Raw genomic sequence first — 24822 nt, forward strand, 5'->3', positions numbered from 1 at the left:
TCCCCTGCTCTCCTCCATCTACAGTTTTGGCTTTGGACAGCTCATAGAGTCTCACAGCTTAAAGTATCACCTCTATGCTGATGACACACAGATCTACGTCTCTGAACCTGCTATCTCCTCCCTACTAACCAAAATCCCACAATGTCTGTCCGCTATTTTATCCTTCTTCTCTGCTAGATTTCTAAAACTTAACATGGATAAAACTGAATTCATCATCTTTCCATCATCTCATTCATCCCCCCCACCTGACCTATCTATCAACGTCAATGGCTGCTCACTCTCCCCAGTCCTGCAAGCCCGCTGCCTTGGGGTAACCCTGGACTCTGATCTCTCCTTCAAACCACATATCCAAGCCCTTTCCACTTCCTGCTGACTCCAACTCAAAAATATCTCCCGCATCCACACATTCTTCAACCATGAATCTACAAAAACACCAGTGCGGGCCCTCATCATTTCCCGCCTCGACTACTGCAACCTCCTGCTCTGTGGCCTTCCTTCCAACACTCTCGCACCCCTCCGATCTATCCTAAACTCTGCTACCTGACTAATCCATTTGTCCCCTTGCTATTCCCCAGCATCTCCTCTCTGTCAATCCCTCCACTGGCTCCTCATTGCCCAGATACTCCAGTACAAAACCTTAACCATGGCATGCAAAGCCATCCACAACCTGTCTCCTCCATATATCTGTGACCTAGTCTCCCGATGCATACCTGCACGCAATCTCCAATCCTCACAAGATCTCCTGCTCTACTCCCCCCTTATCTCCTCTTTCCTCAATCGCATGCAAGATTTCTCCCGTGCATCCCCCCTACTCTGGAACTCTCTACCCCAACATATCAGACTCTCACCTACCGTGGAAACCTTCAAAAGGAACCTGAAGACCCACCTCTTCCGACAAAACGGCACTATAACAATAAATAATAATAATCAGGTGTGATGACCACAGTTTTAGGCTGTGGCCTTTTAGTATAGTATTGTTAAGCGCCCAAGTATGAATAGATTCAACAACACACAGCTAGCTGACCTTAAATCGAGTAAATTTGGCGCACTCCACAAAATTTCTGTATTATCACGGCAGTAATATGGCATTAGGTGTGACAACCACGGTTTTAGGCTGTGGCCTTTTAGTATAGTATTGTTCAGCGACAAAGTGTGAATAGGTTCAACAACATACAGCTGGCTGACCTTAAATCGAGTATATTTGGCACGCTCCACAAAATGTCTGTATTATTACGCCACTAATATGGGATCAGGTGTGACAACCATGGTTTTAGGCTGTGGCCTTTTAATATAGTATTGTTCACCGACCAAGTGTGAATATGTTCAACAACACACAGCTGGCTGACTTTAAATCGAGTATATTTGGCACGCTCCACAAAATGTCTGTATTATCGCAGTAATATGGGATCACATGTGATAATGGAAAATTGTCTCTGCTTTTACAATACAGCAATGTAACTAAAATAAAAAAAATGCCTGCATTCTGCTAACAAGCAAAAGGAGCAGCAAAATGGTGTACTGTATTGCTTTTTAAGCTACTAATCAGGATTAAGATAAAATAAAATTAGCCCTGGCCCCTGATATCTGTGGCTATGTTTATGGATATCTGTAACAGCAGGAGCAGGCAGAACGTGCAATGGACCCTATTGTGCTGTATAGTGTCCAGTGTCCACAAACTATGCCTGCCTAACTCCTGCTATCACCACTGAATATATGCAGCTGGATTAGTCCTCAGAAGAACTGTTAGTTCAGATGGATATGTATCTTGGTGTGGGTTAGACTGTGACGAGTATAGAGGCACCAGGTCTTATATAGACCCAATGACAATATGCGGCCAGCCAATCACTGTAATGCCACTACCAAGATGGCTACGGTACTACAGTGAGTGGCAGACAATCCCTGCATGTTCATTGGCTCTCTAAAGAGCTCCAAACATGCAGGGTGGGGACCCAAGCTCCCGCCCGAGCATCCTGGAAATACTCACAGAGCATCTTGAGCAGTGAGATGCTCCGGCGAGTAACGAGCAGTGGCGAGCACGCTTGCTCATCACTAATATTTTTACATTTTTCATACTTTTTTTTACCTTTTTACATAGTCCCTTTTACTCTGTTTACTGGTATAATGCATTGCATTGCACTAGCATTGCAATGCATTATACCTATGCTGAAAGCTTCTTAGACCATGCTGTGAGCATACACAGGGAGCCATAAATAAGAACTAGCACATCCTTGAAAAGGACAGTGAAATCGCAGATGTGGGACCCACAGACCTTTGCTTTCTTGCAGGAGAAATGTGAATATTAAAGATATGCTGGCACGCAATTCTTTTAAAACAGAATAAAAAAATAGGTTGGATAATTTGAAACCGAGAGGTAACCATAAGTGTGGTAGTTGTACCTTTTGACCTTACTTTTTCACCTCCCCTGGTTTGCAAAAGGGAGATATCACACATCGAGTGCATGATCTGATCATCTGCAGAACCATTTATGTGGTATATGTGATTTTTTTGTCCATGTAACTTCTTTTACATTGGCAAAACCATCCTTCCATTGTTTGTTAGATTCCGCAAACACTTTAGATCCATCTCAACAGGTGTAGGCTCACGGAGACTTATACAACACATACATGAAAAGCACGCAGGTAACCCCAGAGTCATGTATTTTGCAGATTTTGAGAGGATTCAGTTACCAGCCTGGGGAGGAGATCTCCATAGACTCTTGTTAAAAAGGGAAGCAAGGTGGATAATACGCACATGAGCGCAGGGTCCGATCGGCTTTAATAAAATGTTTGATAGGACCGTGTTCTTATAGTCTGTGAGAAATATTGGTTTTTTAGTATTTTAGCTTAGGATTTCTTTTTGCACTATTTTTATGTTTGCTTTCCTGACAAATGAGAAGAGAAGAATGGTTAATGTCAGTATTAACATAATCAAGGTGGGTAGATCATGGTTTCAAATAGGATCCCCGTCATTTCCTCCTTACCTTAGGATCTGTTGAAGCGCAGGAGGCGCGAAATGGCCATCGTCTGACTTTGATCCACTTCGTTCCCCTACCTGCATGCTTTTAGCTGAAATGCAATAAAGGACTTTTAAAGGGACGATGAGTGCAACCATTTTTTCTTTTTACATGGACTTGTCTGGCAACTGTTTTCTCCAGGTTTGCACCCAAGATCCTGGAGTATCGGTTTGCAATATACTGTGTGGCAGGTAATTATATACAGTGGCGTACCGCCAATGGCGGCAGACCACGCGACTGCTATGGGGCCCGTGAGCCGGGGGGGGCCCCATAGCAGTCCAGGGGTGGACATACCACCCCCGGTGCAGCTGCGCCGGGTCCCCACCATGCAGCTGCACCAAGGGGCCCGCAAGGTGCAGCTGTTCCCTGCACGCGGCGGTCAGGGAGCGATCCCTGCAGCTCCGCTGCTGTCAGGAGGAGAATAGCAGCGGAGCTGGAGGGTTCGTCCTCTGCTTCCTCCCTGACTCAGGCGTGCGCAGCTTGATGATGTTAAGGTGAGGAAGAAAGCTGCCGGCAACCAGGAGGATGCTGCTGCAGGGGAGCGAGCTGAGGTAAGTTGTTGTTTTCTTGTTGTTTTTTACTGAAATGCTGGGGAGGGGAGATGGGTGGAGAGCAATGGTGGGATGGTGGGGCTGGGGAGAGGAATGATGGGGCTGGGAAAAGCAATAATTTGGCTGATGAGACTGGGGAGAGAAATATTGGGGCTGGGGAGAGGGCTGATGGGGCTGGGGAGAGGAATCATGGGGTTGATGGGGCTGGGGAGAGCAATAATGGGGTTGATGGGGCTGGGGAGAGCAATAATGGGGCTGATGGGGCTGGGGAGAGGAGTGATGTGGCTTGGGATAGGAATAATGGGACTAATGGGGCTGGGAAGAGCAATAATGGGGCTGGGGAGAGGAATGATGGGGTTGATGGGGCTGGGGAGAGGAATAATGGGATGATGGGGCTAGGGGGAGCAATGATGGGGCTGGGGAGAGGAATGATGGGGCTGGGGAGAGCAATGATGGGGATGGTGGGGCTGGGGAGAGCAATAATGGGATGGTGGGGCTGGGGTGAGCAATAATGGGGCTGATGGGGCTGGGGAGAGGAATAATGGAGTTGATGGGGCTGGGGAGAGGAATGATGGGGCTGGGGAGAGCAATAATGGGGCTGATGGGGCTGGGGAGAGGAATGATGGGGCTGGGAAGAGCAATAATGGGGCTGATGGTGCTGGGAAGAGCAATAATGGGGCTGATGGGGCTGGGGAGAGGAATGATGGGGCTGGGAAGAGCTATAATGGGTCTGATAGGGCTGGGGAGAGCAATGATGGGGATAGTGGGGAAGGGGAGAGCAATGACATGTTGCTGGGAGAGAGCAATGATGGGGGTGCTGGGAGCGAGCAATGATGGGGGTGCTGGGACAAAGCAATGGTGGGGGGCTGGGAGAGAGCAATTATGTGGGGCTGGGAGAGAGCAATGATGGAGGTGCTGGGACAGAGTAATGATAGGGGTGCTGAGAGGAAATGATGGGGTGCTGGGAGAGAGCAATGATGGGAGGGCTGGGAGAGAGCATTGATGGAGGTGCTGGGACAGAGTAATGATTTGGGTGCTGGGACAGAGCAATGATGGGGGCTGGGAGAGAGCAATGATGGGGGTGGTGGGACAGAGCAATGATGCGGGTGCTGAGAGAGAGCAATGATGGGGGTGCTGGGAGAGAGCAATGATGGGGGTGCTGGAAGAGAGCAACGATGAGGGTGCTGGGACAGAGCATTGATGGGGGTGCTGGGAGAGAGTAATGATGGGGGTGCTGAGAGAGAGCAATGATGGAGGTGGTGGCAGAGAGCAATGACGGGGGTGCTGGGAGAGAGCAATGACGAGGATGCTGGGAGAGAGCAATGATGGGGGTGCTGGGAGAGAGCAATTATGGGGGTTTCACTTTGCTCGTACTGTGAAGCCTTGTATGTTTTCCGTGTGCACATAGCCTTACAGTTAATTGGGGAGAGTCACAGAGACTGAATAATTTATATTATTGGCCGGTGCAGATTATAGTTAATGGGGGGCACAGTGGGCACAGTGCTGCTTATCACTTTATATTTTGATTACTAAGTGGCTAATAGTATATTAATGGGGGGGGTTACATATCTGTATTCGAGGACACAGAGCAGGGGAGACACATGTATGCTTACAATATATGACCTTGTTATTTTCTAGGCTGGAGATCATCGTGATAAGATGAGTCGTGGCTGGGAGATGTCGACATGAAGGTCTGACCAGATGGAGAAGCAGCAGAAACCGACTCTGATCAGATAAGACGTCAGCGGTAAGTGCCTGGATGTAAATATTATTCTATATCTGCACTGTGTGACTTGAAGTGATAATGTTATCTGTAAAATCCCTTAGGCCACATTCTCACATTTGTGTGAATTGTCAGTATGATGCCAGATCTTTTTATCGGATGGTCCACAGACTCGTACAGTTTTATAGATCCATTCACACATCCAAGAAAATCACGGATCTGAGAATGAGATCTAAGAGGGTCAGAGAATGTCCTGCTCTGATCCGATTTTGGGGATTAGAATAGGACATGCTCAATGCGTCAGTAAAACAGCACACTGACACTGCACACAGATGCAGGAATGTAGCCTTATTATGTATAGCACAGTCCCTTAGTATATAGTGTACTCACTTATTATGTATAGCGCCATCCTTAGTTATATAGTTTCCTCTTTTATTATGTATAGCGCCGTCCCTTATTATGTACCATCCTCTCTAGCGGCTCACAGTTGGGGGATCATACTGTGTTGGGGTCAGCATACTTTACCCTGGGAGTTGAGGTGGGGTACAGTAGGGTTATTATACTGTGCATGTGGAGGAATTCACCATGGGGGTTTCATACTGTGTTTGGGGGGCCCTTTTATTGGCAACACACTTTATGGGGCAATGAAAGAGAGATCTAGGACGTCAGCAGGAGGAAAATTACTATGTAAAAGATGGAAAGTTGTGAGATCTGATCTTTGGTGACCCCGACAATTATTTACATTTTTTTTTTGGGGGGGGGGGCCCAATTAGAGCTTCTGCTATGGGGCCCCATGATTCCTATGTACGCCCCTGATTATATACCAGTGCTTTTGAGATTTTTGGTGCTGATTGTTTTCTTTTTTTTCTGCTCTTGGGTCATTGTTAATTTACCCATAGCTATTCTCCTATTGACTTCCACTGTCATCGCTACATCTTGAGTGACCATCGTAGGTTGAGGTTTACAACGTCCATCTCAAATGTTGCCCGGTTATGCAAGGCAGTAGTCAATATCTTTGTCTCCTTTGTGTTGGGTAGCAGTCCCATGTTCAAGCTTTCCATCTCGATACTCCGAAATAATACCTTCATTCCATCTATGCTTGTTACTATTAATGTTTTATCATTTGTTGTATCTCATATAGTGCAATAAGAAAAAGTAAAGTTATTACAATTAATAGGATATGATGACCCCCCCAAATTTTTTTTTTAACATTTTTATAGTTTTGTAGTTTTTCATTCATTTTGGCCCAAAAATAATGAAATGAAATAGGATCAAAAAGTTAAATGTTCCCAGAAATGGCACAGTGAAAATTATGGCTTGTCTTAGAAAAATAAGCTTCCACACAACTATGCCTACAGAAAAATATAAAATGAATGTGTATCATAATCTGACAAATAGTACATACCAGAAAATAAAAATCCAAGGAGAATAATTAGCATTCAGTTATATTCAGAATGTTTTTTTTCTTTTTCCAAAGTTTAAAATTTCAGAATAGGTGGAATAGTATTATTTTGGGTAGCTCAATAGAAGAACATCTAATGGTTTTTGAAAGTATGTTGCTCATCTTCATTATCTAGCAAATGTTCATAACCTGGTTGTTCGACCTAAACCTAGAGAGTGAGACATAAGCTGAACATTATATCCTCTGCCAAGCACTCTACAAAAAAGCAGAGCTGATGACCTTTGCAAATGTTATCATGCTGTCTAATTTTAAAACAATTAAGATACTTTCAAATGGTGTAGCACTTGACAAAACTATCGTATACCCACAGCTCCGAACAGTTTATTACTGCTCAAAACATTTTGGTGCAAGCTTGTGGAAAAATCTAAAGACTTGTTTTGTAAAAAATGTTCTGAAAACATGTTCTCGTGATTTTCAGTGGGGATGAAAAAGAACAGTTTGTTGAGAGAGTGTAAAGTAGAATTGAAATTCCCTATTTACTTCTTCAGAGCTCATTAAGTTTAGTCTGAAATGTGAGAGCATAACTAGTCAAATACATAGCTGGCTGTTCATAGATAAAGCCAAATGCAAATGCTTTTTATGCTTATTGGTCTGAAGCAAACTAAAGGGCAAAAGCGCAAACACTAATTCCGTCTTTGAAACATCTAGCATCTTTTTTGTTAAATCTATGTAGCTGATGCTTATTATACAAATTGTCTTCAGTTTAGATGATAGCATTGACTTTGGTATGACATCACATTACATTCTGTTTATTGTCTCGCTAAACTGCGGATATACGGTCAAATTATGTTTTCTTTACTTCTCTATTGACATAGAAGTCTAAAATTATCTAAATTAAAAGGCAGGTTTTAATGTAAATAATGTCCAATTTTTTTTACAGCTATAATGATGCTTTAAAATAGTACTGGGGACTGAAAAAAGGTAACTTATGTTAGTTTGTATCTATTTTTTTTAGAGAAAAAAAACATGATTCCATATATTTAACTCCTTTAATTTATTGGTCACAGATATAACGCTTGTCAATAATTTATGTGTTATCTTTGGTTATCATGTGATTTAAAGTTTTTTGAGTTATCAAGTGTGTGACAAGGTCACTGCTAAAATACTGGAGGGGAGATATGTGTCAATGAGGATGTTAGCTTCATTGATGTGAACCTGGAAAATGCTACAGCACACTAAGTGCTGAGAGGGGTTACTCAGCCATGTTAAGGGCTGGGTTTTTATGGACAGCCGAAGTGTGTGTGCGTGTGTGTGGGGGGGGTCTGCCCACCATATCTCCACCCTCAGGGTGTGGTCCAGAAGATAAATAGGAAGCCTTTGGTCTCATTCAATGTTCGGTGTCTCTAGAGATGATCCCACTACATTAGGGTGTACCCATATCTATATATGAAGGCAAATTAACCACATTTTGCTGTGACAGAGTGACACTTAATCTCTTAGCCTGCTACTCATTTACCACCAACATGCAGATAACAAAGATACCATCATCTTAGTGCAAACAGACAGTTATATATATATCTACTAGGGATTGCACCTACATCCCAAGCATCTCTTGCACCTATAAGCATTCTCTCCAACTGCACTTGGCATATGTGATATTGACTGTTTTTTCTATCTAGCAACAGGGCCATACAGGGCTAGCAGGGAGAACCGCCGAGGAGCGGGGGCGCTACTGGCGTAGGAATAAGGGTGCCAACCTCCGCTCTAAGGCAGGGGCGAGTTTGAGTGGTTAATAGGAACATATAGATCCTTTTTTATATACAGTACAGACCAAAAGTTTGGACACACCTTCCCATTTAAAGATTTTTCTGCATTTTCATGACTATGAAAATTGTACATTCACACTGAAGGCATCAAAACTATGAATTAACACATGTGGAATTACATACTTAGCAAAAAAGTGTGAAACAACTGAAAATATGTCTTATATTCTAGGTTTTTCAAAGTAGCCACTTTTTGCTTTGATGACTGATTTGCACACTCTTGGCATTCTCTTGATGAGCTTCAAGAGGTAGTAACCGGAAATGGTCTTCACTTCACAGGTGTGCCCTGTCAGGTTTAATAAGTGGGTCTTCCAACAATCTTGAAGGAGTTCCCAGAGATGCTTAGCACTTGTTGGCCCTTTTGCCTTCACTCTGCGGTCCAGCTCACCCCAAACCATCTCGATTGGGTTCAGGTCTGGTGACTGTGGAGGCCAGGTCATCTGGCGTAGCACCCCATCACTCTCAAACTTTTGGTCTGTACTGTATATGGTTTTCCACTTGGGTGGTTTGTCTGTTGTATTTTATTAATTATTATTTTACTTAAGATAAGATAAGATAAGATAAGATAAGATAAGATAAGATATACTTTATTTATCCCGTAGGAAATTGCGGTATCACAGCAGCAGAACACAGATCTCGAACATGACACATATGATAACATAACATTTGGAATACTTTAGACATTGCTTTTCAGACATTTGTTAAACACCCCCATAGCTGTTGGAACAAACGATCTCCTGTATTTTTCCTTTTTACACCTTAGTTGTATTAGGCGATTGCTGAATGTGCTCTTCTGTTTCGCAAACAGTTCATAAAGCGGGTGTGTGTTGTTGCCCATTATAGCTCTGCACTTCTTCTTAATCCTTTCCTCTACCACCTCTTCAAAAGTCCCAAGCTGTAGGCCCACCGTCGCGCTAGCCTTCTTTATAAGTTTGTTGAGCTTGTTGGCGTCAGCAACACGCACACTGTTACCCCAGCAAATTATTGCCGCAAAGGTGGCACTAGCCACAATGGATTGGTAGAACACCTCAAGCATTTTGCCACACACATTAAAAGACCTTAACTTCCTTAGGAAGTACAATCTACTCATCCCCTTCTTGTAGACCTTCTCCACGTGGCACTTCCAGTCTAGCTTGCTATCCAGGTAAACCCCCAAATATTTGAAACTGTCCACCATCTCCACATCCTGACCGTCAATGGTAACAGGTAGGCATACCTTCTTGCACCTTCCATAGCTCATCACCAACTCCCTGGTTTTCTTAACATTTAGTTCTAGATGGTTAGCCTGGCACCATACTACAAAGTCCGCAACCACCCTTCTATATTCCTCTTCATCCTGGTCCTTCCCAATACCGCCAACTATCACAGAGTCATCCGAGTACTTCTGGAGGTAACAACGGTCTGATTTATACTGAAAGTCAGCTGTGTACAATGTAAAGAGGAATGGCGACAGCACTGTTCCCTGCGGGGCTCCGACACTGCTCAGTACACTATCTGATGTAGCCGTCCCCCACCTAACAAACTGTGGCCTATCCGACAGGTAGTCAATTATCCAATTCACAAGTCCCTCATCCACCGCCATTTTAATCAACTTTCCACGCAGTAAGAGTGGCTGTAATGTGTTGAACGCACTAGAGAAATCAAAGAACAAAGCACGCACTGTGGTTCCATCATTGTCCAAAAAGGAATGTACTGTTTGTAGCAGAGACGCTACAGCATCGTCCACCCCCAGTCCCTGCCGGTACGCAAACTGAAGAGCATCAGTATGCGCCATCACCCTCGGACACAAGTGAGCAAGTACTATTCTCTCCAAGGACTTCATCGCATGCGATGTTAAGGCCACCGGTCTATAGTCCCCCGGGGAAGTCGGGAAGGTAGTCTTGGGAACCGGCACCAGGCAGGAAGTCTTCCATAGCACTGGTACTCTCTTTGATTGTAAGCTCTGGTTAAAGAGATGCTGGAAGACAGTACACAACTCATTTGCACACACTCTGAGGACACGTGGACTGAGACCGTCAGGCCCTGCTGCTTTGCCAATGGCCAGCTTACTAAACTGGTCCCTCACGTCATTTTTGGAGACCGAGAAATGATCTATTTCACCCCCTGTTAATTTAGCTAGTTGTTCCCCGGCCTCCTCCCCCTTCCCTGCTGCTACCGCACCTTTATTGCTGAATCTATTGAAGAACTCATTCATTTCATTAGCCATTCTAAGTCCACCACCCACCTGCTCCGACCTTGCCTTAAACCCAGTCACTAGCTTCATTCCAGCCCACACCTCTCTGGAGCTTTTTCGTGCAAATTGATTTTCTAATTTAACTCTGAATGCCTCACGGGCAATCTTAATTTTCCCCTTTAGGTCTCGCTGTATAATTTTCAATGCCTCCTTGTCCTTCCTTTTAAAAGCCAGTTTTTTCATGTTTAGTAAATGTTTCAACTCTTTTGTAATCCATGGCTTATTGTTTGCATAACACCGAATCTCTTGAACAGGTACTACAATGTCCATACAGAAGTTGATGTAATCAGTAACTCTGCCAGTAATCTCATCAACATCACAATTCTCTTTCATGGTACACAACACCTCCCAGTCTGTACAATCAAAGCAGTCTTGTAACGCCTCCTCTGCTGCTGGACACCACTTCCTTATCTTTTTAATTGTCACTGGTTGTTTGCGGACGTCTGGTTGGTAAGCAGGAGACAATAGTATGAGGTTGTGGTCAGATTTCCCCAGGGGGGGTAATGCAGCCGATGAATAAGCATTCTTAACATTAGCAAAGAGGAGATCCAGTGTGTTGTTGTCCCGTGTAGGACATTTGACATATTGATAGAACTTTGGTATTGCAGATGAGATCTTTACTCGATTGAAATCCCCAGAAATTACAGTTAGAGAGTTTGGGTGTTTAGTCTGAAGCCGGGCCATCACCCCTGACAACACATCCCCAGCAGCCTCTGGGTTCGCACATGGTGGTATATACATCACAACTACAATAACAAGAGTGAATTCTCTAGGCAGATAGTAAGGCCTGAGGCCCACTGCTAACAGTTCAATATTTGGACAGCAATGTTTCTCCTTAACAGTTACATGCCCCTGATTGCACCATCTGTTGTTAATGTAGAGTATCACTCCTCCACCTTTTTTCTTGCCGCATCTAACTCTCTCTCTATCAGCCCGAACCATTTGAAACCCTGGTACCGAGACACATGAATCTGGGACCTCCTCATGCAGCCAGGTTTCTGTAAAGCACATGAGACTGCATTCCCTAAACTCCTTCTGGGTCTTACTCAGAGCCAGCAGTTCATCCGACTTATTTCCCAGCGATCGTACGTTACCCAGATAATGGATGGGACCACTGGTTTAAACCTTCTCCTCCAGGACTTGATCTTCTTGCCTGCTCTGCAGCCTCTGAAAGGTCTCCTTATTTCCCGTGGAACATTCAGTATTGCCTCTGCTGGAGAAGACTTTATCCTGCGCAGTTCCAGAAGATGATCCCTAGAATACACTGCTCGTTTAGCAACAGACCTAGGGTCCACCATCCCGTCATTGTTTCCACCCGTCACACCAGTCCTCTCCATGGCAAATCGTATGCAGTGACCTCCACCGCTCACATATGGCTGTATCCCTGTCACAGGCTGTGGGTAGCAGCATGCATCCTTCAGTAGCATTAGCTGAGATGGTCCGTATTGCGTGCCCCAGAGTGTCTGTACCTGCAGGAGACTTGTAAGTGGTGGAAGAAGATCCAGGTGCAGATCTCGTGCTGTGTGCCCAGCAGCAGTTGATAGTGTGGGAAGTGTTGTATCTTCCATCCCCAATAGACGAGTATACAGGAACGTTGCAATCCAGAGAAGGTAATAAAATAATAAAATAAAATAACTGTAACAAAACTGTAACTGAAATAAAGTAGAAGCTTCTGCTGCTGCAATGGGCTGCCAGTAGTCCGGCGCCGTATTGTCTCCATAATCTAGCAGAGAGGCAGACAGGCATGTCCACACCCTCCGGAGTCAGAAAGTGAAGTAATCTCTTCACCTGCACAATGGTACATAATGATCCACAGTGAATTCTTGATATTATAAGGTACTGAATTTATTACTTGACGGTGAATTGAACTGGATTATGCAGCACTTTTTTAATAAACCAGTGGAAGATTTAAACTGAAAGATTTTATTTTTCTACCTCTGTGAGCAGCCGAGTGAGCAGGTCTACCACAGTTGGTGCTAGAATTGCGGGCACCTTCCCCAGGGAGCATGCGTGATGGCTGTGGACAAACTGCATGACTTGGTTAAGGCAGCTATAAGCAGGAAATAAATACATTGCTTGAAAAGCAGCTACAACAACAGCAGCAGCATCCACAGCAACAGGAGGTGCTTATGCAGCAGATGGAACTTCTCGCAGAGGCTGTTCATGGGAGGGCGGCAGCCCCTCCCACAAGTCAAAGTGATGACTCATATGTCCGGAAGGCGGAAAGACGAGCCATGCAAAAGATGACCCAGGGTAATGAGTTTGAGGCATTTTTAACTGTGTTTGAAAGGATAGAAGAGTGGGAGAAGCTGCCGCCGGAGCTGTGGGCATAGGTGCTGGTCCCATATCTAACTGGCGAACCTCAAAAGTCTTATTATGACCTGGCTTTACAGGATGCACAGGAATATGCCAACTTAAAAACTGAGATATTGGCACGCTGAAGAGTGACTATGGGCGTATTGCAGGGACAAACCTCCTCACTCCCAAATGTTTAACTTGCTACATCTTGTACAGAAATGGTGGCAGCCGGAGTCCTCCTCCCCAGCCCAGAAGGCCAAGCAACCACTCCCTTCCTAGGTAGGTACAAAGCTGGATTGCCCAAGGAGACCTCCGGAAGACCTTGTTGGCCTAGTGGAAAGGTACCAGGTGGTCAAGAATTCCTTAAGGAAACCTGGCCTTGTCACATCCCCATACTGCAGTACCCAAAAGGAGCCTGAGTCTCAAAAGAAGGATAATAGAGCCACAAAGGTCCCAAGGGGCCACTGGTAAGGACTTAATGTTTTGGAGGTGTCACGGTCCTGGGCATGTAGAATGGCGTTTTTGTAATGATTATAGGATTATAGGAAAACTGATGCCCCGGGTCGATGAACTCAATGAGAGGCTAAAGTCAGCTAGATACATCACCACCCTTGAGCTAACGGATGGGTACTGGCAAATTCTTATGTCCCAAAATGCCAAAGAGAAGATGGCCTTCTCTACACCTGATGGTTGCTACCAATATACTAGAATGTCTGTCGGGCGGCAGGGAGCCCCATCTGGCCTAGCGTCATAACCAGGCACACCTGCGCAAGTGCCTGTACAAATGGGAGGCCCACTCTCCATTGGGGACACCAGTAATTTGCGCATGGAACCCGTGAGTCAGGGCGGCCTGGTGCCGCATCATCCTTTCAACTGCCAATATAGTTGAAAACAATATAAACAATCTAAAGCTCCCTTTTCCATCATTCCCCCTTTGCATCTGAGCTCTGTGACATCTCAACGCAGAGGGCACGATGATGTCACTACAGCGTGCACTCTGTGCCGAGCAGTCCAGAAGGTCAGAAGGCGATTAGGAAACCGGAGCAGTAAGGGGACGGGGAGAAGGGAATATTTGATTATTTATCTTTACTGTATGGAGCAATATATGGCACTCATTATACTATATGGAGCAATATATGGGGCCCATTATACTGTATGGAGCAATATTTGAGGCCCATTATACTGTATGGAGGACTATGGGGGGCCCATTATACTGTATGGAGCAATATAAGGGGCCTATTATACTGTATAGAGCAATATATGGGGCCAATTATACTTTTTTGAGCAATATATGGGGCCCATTATATTGTAAGAAGCACTCTGTGGGGCCCAATTTATTGTATGGAGGACTATATGAGGTCAATTATACTAAATAGAGCACTAAGTGGGGCCCATTATAGTGAATGGAACACTATATGGGGCCCATTATACTGAATGGAGCAATACATGGGCACTATGCGGGGCCCAATTTACTGTATGGAGGGCTATGTGGTGCCCATTATACTGTATGGAGGACGATGTGGTGTCCATTATACTGAATGGAGCAATATATGGTGCCCATATTACTGTATGGAGCACTATGTGGTGCCCATAACACTGCATGGAGCACTATATGTGCCCATAATACTGTATGGACGATTATGTGGTACCCATTATACTGTATGAAGCACAATATGGGGCCCAATATACTGTATAGAGTGATATATGGGGCCCATTATACTGTGTGGGGCCCATTTTACTGTATGGAAGACTATATGGGGCCCATTATACAGCATGAAACACTAAAGGGAGGCCATTATACTGAATGATGCACTATATGGGGCATATTATACTGAATGAAGCAATATATAGGGTCCATTATACTGTATGGAGGACTATGTTGTGCCCATTATACTGTATGGAGCACAATGTGGTGCCCATTATACTGAATAGAGTAATGCATGGGGCCCATTATACTGTATGGAGCACTATATGGTGCCTATAATATTGTATGGAGCATTATGTGGTGCCCATAATACTGTATGGAGGACTATGTAGTGCCAATATTACTGTATGAAAGACTATGTGTATGGCCCATTATACTGTATGGAACACTATGTGGGGTCATTATATTCTATGGAGCAATATGTGAGGTCCATTATACTGTATGGAGGACTATATGGGGCCCATTATACTGTATGGAGCACTATGTGGGACCCTTATACTGCATGGAGCAGTATATGGGGCCTATTATACTGTATGGAGCACTATGTGGGGCCCATAATACTGTATGGAGGACTATGTGGTGCCCATTATACTAAATGGAGCAATGTATGGGGCCCATTATACTCTATGGAGCACTATGTGGTGCCCCTAATACTGTATGAAGAGGACTATGTGGTGTCCATAATACTATATGGATGACTATGTGGTGCGCAAAATACTGTATGGAGAGTTATGTGGTACCTATAATACTATATGGAGGACTAGATAGTGCCCATAATACCTAAAGGAGCCCTCTAAGACTCTTTCACCCAGGGCCCACAAAAACCTGAAGAAGGCCCTGACTGAGGGAGATACAAAAAAAGTAAAGAAATGTATAAAGAATGGTCATTTTAGTACAGTAACTTGGAAATTGTTAGTGGGGACCGTTACTCTTGTCACAGAGGGTAATTAGTAAAAAGGTCCATATACTGTATAGGATAATTCTTAAAACATATTTTTAACATAATAATTTGATTCAAACAATAGATCATTTTCTGGTGGCACATTCCCTTTAATAATGGACAGTTCTTAATTCTTCAGATATGGCCAATCTTTCAAATACATAAGCATGAAACAAAAACAAATTACATAGATTGGTTAAGTTATCTCATGAAATTTTTGAGATTGACTGGGGCTAGACAGTCATTTATACCTTGACGTGTGACAACATTTATTTTATTTTTCATTTCATATTTAACCCCTTCACGACTTTTGACGTATATGTACATCAAAAGTCACGTCACTACCTTCAAAAGTCGTGTCCCTACCTTCACATCATGTTTTTTTTTTGTTCAGGATTTTGTGGTTTACATGGTTTTTTGAAAGATAGAGCATGTCACTTCTTTTCACCCAATGGAAGTAATGGGTGGTTAAAAAAAAACACTGAAAAAACACACCAAAAACGCAGGTGTCAAGTTTTCAGAGTTTTTTCAGCCTTTTTTGTCCATAAACCAGAATGAGATTTTTTTTTTCACTGAACTTTATGTACATGCATAACAGAGACCAAAGTACAGTGAAAGAAACGCTGAAAGAACGCACCAAAAAAAGCAAGAAAACAGAAACAAAAATCCTGAACAACTTCCTGTCAAGAGATCAGGTTTTGCTGCAAAAAATGAACGCAAAAAAAAACATGATGTGTGAATTCAAGTCTCTTCTGGTGAGGTCCCCTAACAGGATGTCCATCTCACAGGTTAGAGTACTTGGTAGCTTGAGGGACCTGTCCAAAGAAAACCCTCCACGTAGGCCCTGGGGTGGCTGCAGGGCATGGCGATACTGAGTTGGACCTCCGCTTGTGCCACACCAGACAGGTTTTTGCTCTGAGGTCACCTAAAGGGGCACTCTAGGGAGTGCAATTATTTACAGCAACAGTTTTTGGGCTGCACACCATCCTCAGCCACAAAGTTCTTTATGTACCCTTACGGGTAACTAGAGGCAACAAGGGAAAGAGTCCATTTCACTTAGATTGTCCATTATAAGGCAAAACACAAGTTAAGAAATTCATACATAAAAATATACAATATAATACCCCAAGGGCAACTATTTACACTGTTAGAGTTTCCTTCTCTATTCTCTGTATCTGACAGGGGTCTGACCTCGTGTGCTATGTGTCGATCTGCGTAGTACAGGAGTGTGGATGGTATCTGTGTCTGCACCGTCTGCTACCCTGTCAGTTCTACATGTGGGTAGATTGTAAAACTGCCTTAACCCCTCTATGGGACTGGCAAGTGTAAAATTGGCTGGGCCTTCTTGCTCTGCTCCAACCGGGGATCCTTCTTCCAGGGATTCTTCTTGAGCAGGCTCTTCTGAAGCACTTACAGGCTCTACTTGCTGTGGAGGGTCTTCTTGCTGTTGAAAGAAGTGGATCACAGGTATTATTACTGCTCCTCCTAGTTGAGGCCAATCTGCCAGGAAATCTCCTAAGTCAGTATGGAGTACTGCTTCTTTAGGCTCCTCCGGTACGGTGAGAGGCACTTCTTCTTGGGGCTTTAGCAGGTCTGGACACAACTTCAGATGGTCTCTAGATACCGTTGCAGTCGTTCTTCCTCTGTCTCTACTAATTAGTCAGGTCTTCCTATTATCGAATCTTGAATTTAACACAGTGTAGGGTTCTCTCTCCCACCGGCCATCAAGTTTGTGGTTTCTCCTTTTCCTCTTTAACACCACTTCTCCTGGTGTGAAGGGTTCTGCGGGCGCACTTTTATTGTAGTGGGCTTCCTGCTTGTCCCTTACCCAAGTGAGACTGTCTTCGACACAGGCCTGTAATCTTCTGTACTGCTCCTGTCTTGTCGTGTCCCAGTCCTCAGTGGACATATCTGCTTCTGGTTCTACTACACCAAGCTCCAGGTCCATGGGCAGCTTCCCGGGTCTGGCTCGCATGAGATATGCTGGAGTACAATTGGTGGAACTCACAGGTATGTGGTTGTACAGATCTACCAGGTCAGGTAGTAGGTCTGGCCACTGATTTCTCTCCTCTAGTGGTAAGGTCTTCAGCAGCATGATGATGTTATTCATCTTTTCACAGAGACCGTTGGTTTGGGGGTGGTACGGTGTAGTCCGGATCTTTTTACACCAGTACAGATGGCAGAACTCCTTGAACAATTTGGCTTCAAAGGCTGGGCCTTGATCTGTCAGCACCTGCTCCGGGTATCCATGGGGCCTGCAGAAGTACGCCTGAAATGTCTTCGCCCCAGTTTCTGCCGTCAGGTCCTTGACGGGGGCGAAGACATTTCAGGCGTACATGATCCAGGGCCACGATCTCCAAAGGTCAAGTTGTCTTGATGGGTTGCAGGTGTGCCTTCTGACTGCTGTAGTCTTTTCTTCTGAGGCTACAGGGTCCACAATTCCGGCACCACCTCTCAATGGAACTGCGCATTCCTACCCAATAAAACCGACACTTCAGCAGGGTTTCTAGCTTCTTCCAGCCAAAGTGCCCCGCCTGATCGTGGTAGGCTTCCAACACCATCTGGATGTCTGTCTTGGGCACCAATATCTGCCATACCATCTCATGGGTTTTGGAGTTGACGTACCTCCGGCACAGCTTCTCTCTATAGATGAACAGCCGGCTCTTCTCATTCCACAGCTGCTTGGCTTGTAGAGACGCGTCCTTCTCCAGGGAGGAACCTTCCTGGGTTATCAGCTCTTTGATATGGCTGACAATGGGGTCGCTGTCCTGGGTCTTCTTCCAGCTGTGGTGAGGCAGGGGATTTAACGTCTTACCGCGCTACCTCCTGGAGGCTCGTTGCTCGTGGACCATCCCATTCCGATGAAAGGCAGGTAGTTCAATTTCCTCCAAGTCATCCACTTCTTCTTCAGTGTCTGACTGGTGAGGCATCCTGGACTGAGCATCAGCTTTGGCGTTCTTGTGGCCTGCCCGGTACTTAATAGTGAATTGGTAGTTTGACAGCCGAGCCATCCATCGTTGCTCCATGGCTCCTAGCTTGGCTGTCTCCAGATGAGTCAAGGGGTTGTTATCAGTGAAGGCAGTGAACTTACTGGAGGCTAGGTAGTGCTTGAACCGCTCGGTGATCGCCAAGACCAGGGCCAGGAACTCCATCTTGAAGCTGCTATAGTTCTCTGGGTTCCTCTCGGTCGGGCGGAGCTTCCTGCTTGCATAGGCGATCACCTTTTCTTGGCCATTCTGCTTCTGACTTAGTCCAGCTCCTAATCCTTCGTTGCTGGCATCAGTGTACAGCAGGAATGGTTGGCTGTAGTCAGGGTAGGCTAGGATCTCTTTGCCCGTCAGGATCTCCTTCATCACCACAAAGGATTCAGCTTGCTCCTTACCCCACTGGAATGGGGGGTTTCTGCCTCTCCCAGACTGTCCTACCAGGAGATCTTGTAAAGGCGCCGCTTTCTTGGTATAGTCCTTCACAAACCTCTGGTAATACCCGACTAGTTCCAGGAGCTGAAGTACCTCCTTGAGGCTCTTCGGCTCCGGCCATTTCTGGATGGCAGTGACCTTCTCCGGGTCTGGTGCTACTCCCTCTGGACTAACGATGTGCCCCAGGTACTGTACCTTTCGCTTGAGCAGGTGGCACTTAGAGGGCTTCAGCTTCATTCCCATACCAGGACAGCGACTCAAATACCTCCACCAGGTGCTTCAAGTGGTCCTCATACGTTTTGGAGTACACTATCACGTCATCCAGGTATAGTAGTACAGTCTCGAAGTTGCGGTGTCCCAGGCAGCACTCCATTAATCTCAGGAACGTTCCGGGGGTGTTGCAGAGTCCAAACGGCATACTATTGAACTCGCAGAGTCCCATCGGGGTGGTGAAGGCCGTCTTCTCCCGATCCTCCTCAGCAACAGCTACTTGCCAGTACCCACTAGTGAGGTCAAGGGTGGAGAGGTAATTTGCAGACTTTAAGGCAGCCAGGGATTCCTCTCTACGTGGCAAAGGGTATGCATCTTTATGTGTAATGCGATTTACTTGTCTGTAATCTACACAGATTCTCATGCTTCCGTCCTTTTTCCTGACTAAAACTAGGGGAGCTGCCCAGAGACTACGACTATCCCTTACTACCCCTGCCTTCTTCATGTCGTGCAACATCTCCTTTGCCTTCTAGTAGTGTGCTGGTGGTATAGGCCTGTAACGTTCTTTGATGGGTGAATGGTCACCTGTGGGGATATGGTGTTGAACCCCCTTAATCCTCCCAAAGTCAAGTGGGTGCTTACTGAATACCTGCGCGTATTCCTGAACCACCTGGTGTACACCCTGCTTCTGATTGGCAGGAGTGGTGTCTGCCCCAACATGGAGCTGTTGACACCAATCCTCCACCTGGGTTGCCGGGTCATTATCCTCTACTTCGTCTGGTGAGGTTAAGGACTCCGCCGTGTGTATGGAGTTGTTATTTACTGTGTACAGTTTGGCAACAGAGGCGTAGCGTGGTAATCTAACCTCGTCCTCCCCATAGTTTAGGAGGCTTTTGGGCACCCTCCATTGCGTACATCCACTACCCCTCTGGCAGTCAAGAGTGTAGGTCTATGCTCCGAGCTAAGGGCCTCTACTACCGCCTGGTAGCTCCGTCCTTTGAGACCTATTGCTGCTCTACACCAAATCAGCATTTCACTCATCGGGGGAATCACAATGGGTACCGGGTCTGTCACCCGTACATTTCCAATTTCACTGCCAATTAGCTTTACCTGTTGCTGGTACATAAGAGCTCGGATCTCTTTCTGGAGTGCCCTTCTCTGCCCTGGTCTGGCAGTGTCAGCTATCTTTTGGAGCAAGAACAACACTTCTCCCAAACAATTACTAACAATATTTGTGCCAAGTACCATATACAAGTCTGTATCATCAGGATTAGTCTCTACTACAATTAGTCCCTGGTCCTTCAGTTCCACTCTTCCCACCTTTACTGCCACATCTTTAACTCCGACTAGGTTAAGGGGGAGGCCGTGTGAGGCATACACGGAAAGATTTGGATCTGGTGGGTGAAGTTCGTCTATGGACCAGAACCTTTTGTAGAGGACATCAGGCATGATGGTTACCTGAGATCCTGTGTCCAGCAGAGCGGGTGTCGTGATGCCGTCCAGCACAATGGACAGGAAAGGTCTTCCTCCCACGAACCTGCGGTACCAGTTTGATGGGCCTGAGGGGTCTTCTCCTGGTTGTCGGCCCTCGGCCCCAGGGTTTGCTCATTTAAAGGACAGCTCTGGACGGTGTGACCTGTCTTGTGGCAGCGGTAGCAGACAGGGTCCCTTGGCGGGTGGCTTTGGTCGCTGGTCCTGCCAGGATGTGGCGTTGTCCACCTCCTGCTTCTCATCCAGGGGACATCCTCAGGGCTGTCGGCTAGCATGATCCTTCCTTCTGCCTCGGGCTCCGTCCGCAGCTGCAGGGCACTCAGTACAGTGGTCAGGGTTTAGCTCAACTGACGCACTTCAGAGCACAGGCTGTCCAGCTCACTAGGGGACGTCGCTAGAACCTTGGCTTCAGCAGCCACCGGGGAAAAGGTGGATGCTGCAGGCACTGGGGTGGCCCCACCCTGGTAACATTGGATAGCAGTTGTTTCCAGGGGCTGCAGTCCTTTTATAGCCATGTCCTTAAGGGTGTCAAAGGTGGCATCTGGATGATCCAGGGACCCCCAACGCACAGTCCTGCTCTCCTCTTGAGACCTCAGTCCCCGGATAAACTGTTCCTTCAGCATTTTATTTTCATTATTGATGCTGGTTGGACTAACCTGTTTCAGAGCTCGCAGGGCCCCTTGTAAATGCCAGGCATAGTCCCGAACACTGTGCTCCGGTTGCTGAGAGCAGTTGTAGAACCTCATCCGGAGGTCTGTCTCAGTACGATTCTCAAAGACAGTCTGCAACTTTTTAAAGATTGCGGACACTGACTCCTGGTCTGCGGCTGACCAGGTTTCTACTTCTCGCTCCGCAGCACCTGTCAATTCTCCCAATACAACAGCGGCTCTTTGCTTGCCTGTCATAGAGTACATGTCCAGTATACCGCATATTTTCCTTTTGAATCCAGACAGGGTATCTGGTTTGCCGCTGTACTGGGGGAGCCACTTCGCTCCAGGGATGTATGGTAGGGCCATGGGTATGACAGGGGTTACAAGCCCTGCTGGTGGAGCGGCTGCTTCGGCCTGCGCGGCGCCGAGCGTGGGTTGAACATCAGGGCGGTTAACCGGTACTCCGGCATTGTGCTATTCTTCGGACATTCTGGCGCCCCCGTAGCGAACCGTGGCCTACCTTCTTTTCTTTTCTTCCGGTAGGCCGCAGCTCCGCAGGTGACGGTCTTCCTTCAAGACCTTGTGCCGCTTGCATCCTACGTCAGAGCGCTCACCGGGGCTCCTTCCAGGACCTGGCGCTTCCTGATTTGACGTTGAGGCGTGGGGCGTGTCCGGGGCTTCGCGAGCTTATGCAGGTACGCCTCTCAGTTTCCCTCGGTTATGCCCTTCTTCCCGCTCGGCGGCACAACAATGGCGGCAATCTTTGCCACAGTTAAATATACAGTTCTAATTAAAAGCGCACAGTACCCGGTGGCAACGGGCACAACACTCCGTCGTTGCAGCGGGCACGGAATCCTGTTCGTGACGCCAGGAAGAGATGACGCGCCCAAGGGATGGGGGTGACTACTCAGCGCCCGGGCCTTGTTGTTGCCTGACCTTGGGGGATGTCGCGGTGGTCGGCTCCCGGGCCTGTACCCTGGGGTCTCTCTTAAAAAGAAGGGGGAAAGTTATATGGGATAGGAAATGTTCGTGACGCCACCTGTGGTGTCTGGTGAGGATCACCAGCGCTGCGACAGTCCTCTGAGGCCAGTGTTCAGGTAGCGCAGTTGGTGCGGCTCCCCACAGGTGGAGTGGGGCCTCAGGGCAGCGTAGGAAAGGGGATGCAGGACAGAGGGGACCCAGCCGGGTCAGAGGAAGGATAGGCACGCACACCGGAGTTCACTTCAGTACCTTTACTGGTGGTGTTTCAGGCACGATCCAGGGCACTTTAGGGTGAAGGGTGCATATCAGGACTCTCCCCAATGAGCGGGTGTGGGGCCTCCTGTTCTTTGCCTTTGTAATGCACACGCCTGGGCTGAGCGGCGTGTGCGTGTGATTCCACTGGACCGTGCCGGAGAGTGAATGCCTGGAGGGGCGTAACTAGGTATTCACCCGATCCGACCAGGGTCGCACGACGGCATACGACGCCAGTGCACCAAGGAGGAACCGAGCAGAGGGACCAGGTGCTACTCCAGGACAGACCCCGGACACGGCTGTTGACCCACACAGGGGAATACAGGAACAGGCTGGTTAGGCTGGCGCACAGACTGGTGGGTATAGGCAGGCACGACTGGTATGCAGGCAGGCGGGTATGCAGGCAGGGGGGTACAGGCAAGCACAGCTAGAGTGCAGACAGGGAGGCACTAGCAGGTAGGAACACAGGCGGGATAGGACCCAGTACACACTGGGACTCAGGAACAATACAGGCAGAGGGGTACAGGCAAGCACCGCTAGAGTGCAGACAGGGAGGCACTAGCAGGTAGGGACACTGGCGGGATAGGACCCAGTACACACTGGGACTCAGGAACAGAACCACAGATGTGGCGGACAAACACAGCAGAGTGAGGCCGCCCAGAGAGGTGAGCGAGAACAGGGCAGGACAAGACCGCCTGGAGCGGTGAGCAAGAGTAGAGCAGGACAAGGCCGCCAGGAGCGGTGAGCAAAGGGTCAGAGCTGAGCGAGACTGCCGGAGCAGTGAGCAAGAGTAAAGCAGGACGAGACCGCCTGGAGCGATGAGCAAGAGTGGAGCAAGACTGCCGGAGCAATGAGCAAAAGGATAAGAGCGGAGCGAGACTGCCGGAGCAGTGGGCAAAAGGGTCAGAGCGGAGCAAGGCTGCCGGAGCAGCGAGCAAAGGAGTCAGAGCAGGCTAGAACCGCCGGAGCGGTAAGCAAAGGAGTCAGAGCAGGCTAGAACCGCCTGAGCGGTGAGCAGAGGAGTCAGAGCAGGCTAGAACCGCCGGAGCGGTGAGCAAAGGAGTCAGAGCAGGCTAGAACCGCCGGAGCGGTGAGCAAAGGAGTCAGAGCAGGCTAGAACCGCCGGAGCAGTGAGCAAAGGAGTCAGAGCAGGCTAGAACCGCCGGAGCGGTGAGCAGAGGAGTCGGAGCAGGCTAGAACCGCCGGAGCGGTGAGCAAAGGAGTCAGAGCAGGCTAGGCTGAGCAGGGGGGACAGGGCTCTGTTCACACGGAACAGACAGGAAGGGAAAGGCAGAGCCAGATACCCACAGGGTACTTGCAGTGAAGTAGCGAGTGGACCACAAACTCACAAACGGGAGTACAGAGACAACAAGCAGGAGTTAGGTACGAGTTCAGACTCTGCAGAAAAAGGAAGGGAACGGACATAGAGGCAAAACAGGTAAAGGATAGGAGAGAGTTCAGACTGGAACTGAGTGTACGGAGGAGACCGACACTATAGCGGAATACAGGAGCGGGTCTGGGAATACGGCCCCCAGAGAGGCAGGACGAACAGGCAAGGAGCGTGTTCAGACAGGACAGACAAGATACAGGAGCGGGTCTAGGTAATCGGCCCCTAGAAGGCGGGAGGAACAGGCTAGGAGCGAGTTCAGACAGGTCAGACAAGATACAGGAGCGGGTCTAGGTAATCGGCCCCTAGAAGGCAGGAGGAACAGGCTAGGAGCGTGTTCAGACAGGCCTGGAAATACAGCCTCCAGGATAGGCAGACAAGAGAACACAGAACGGGACCTGGCACCTTCAGAGTGCAAGCACACACTGAATGAAACACTATGCTCAGGCAGGGATTGATTGGAGCAGCTGAGCTATATACCAGGTGACAGACAGCAATAGGCTGAGGACGCACAAGGGGTGTGACCCACAGCAGGTACAAAAAGCAGGAAGTGATCGGGCGCCGCCCTTAAGCAGCAGAAACAGACACAAACAGACAGCATGGAGGGAAGCCAGAGAGACATTCTGGACAGGAGATCAAGTGCGCGCTCTTGCACAGTGGGAGATGGACCACTATGCAAGGACGCCGCCAGGTATGTTACAGTACCCCCCCCCCCCTTACGCCCCCTCTTCTTCAGGCCTGCCA

This window comes from Phyllobates terribilis, unplaced genomic scaffold (genome assembly GCF_046119375.1).
Source record: "Phyllobates terribilis strain yellow unplaced genomic scaffold, ASM4611937v1 Scaffold_3__8_contigs__length_932513732, whole genome shotgun sequence".
Lineage (NCBI taxonomy): Eukaryota > Metazoa > Chordata > Amphibia > Anura > Dendrobatidae > Phyllobates > Phyllobates terribilis.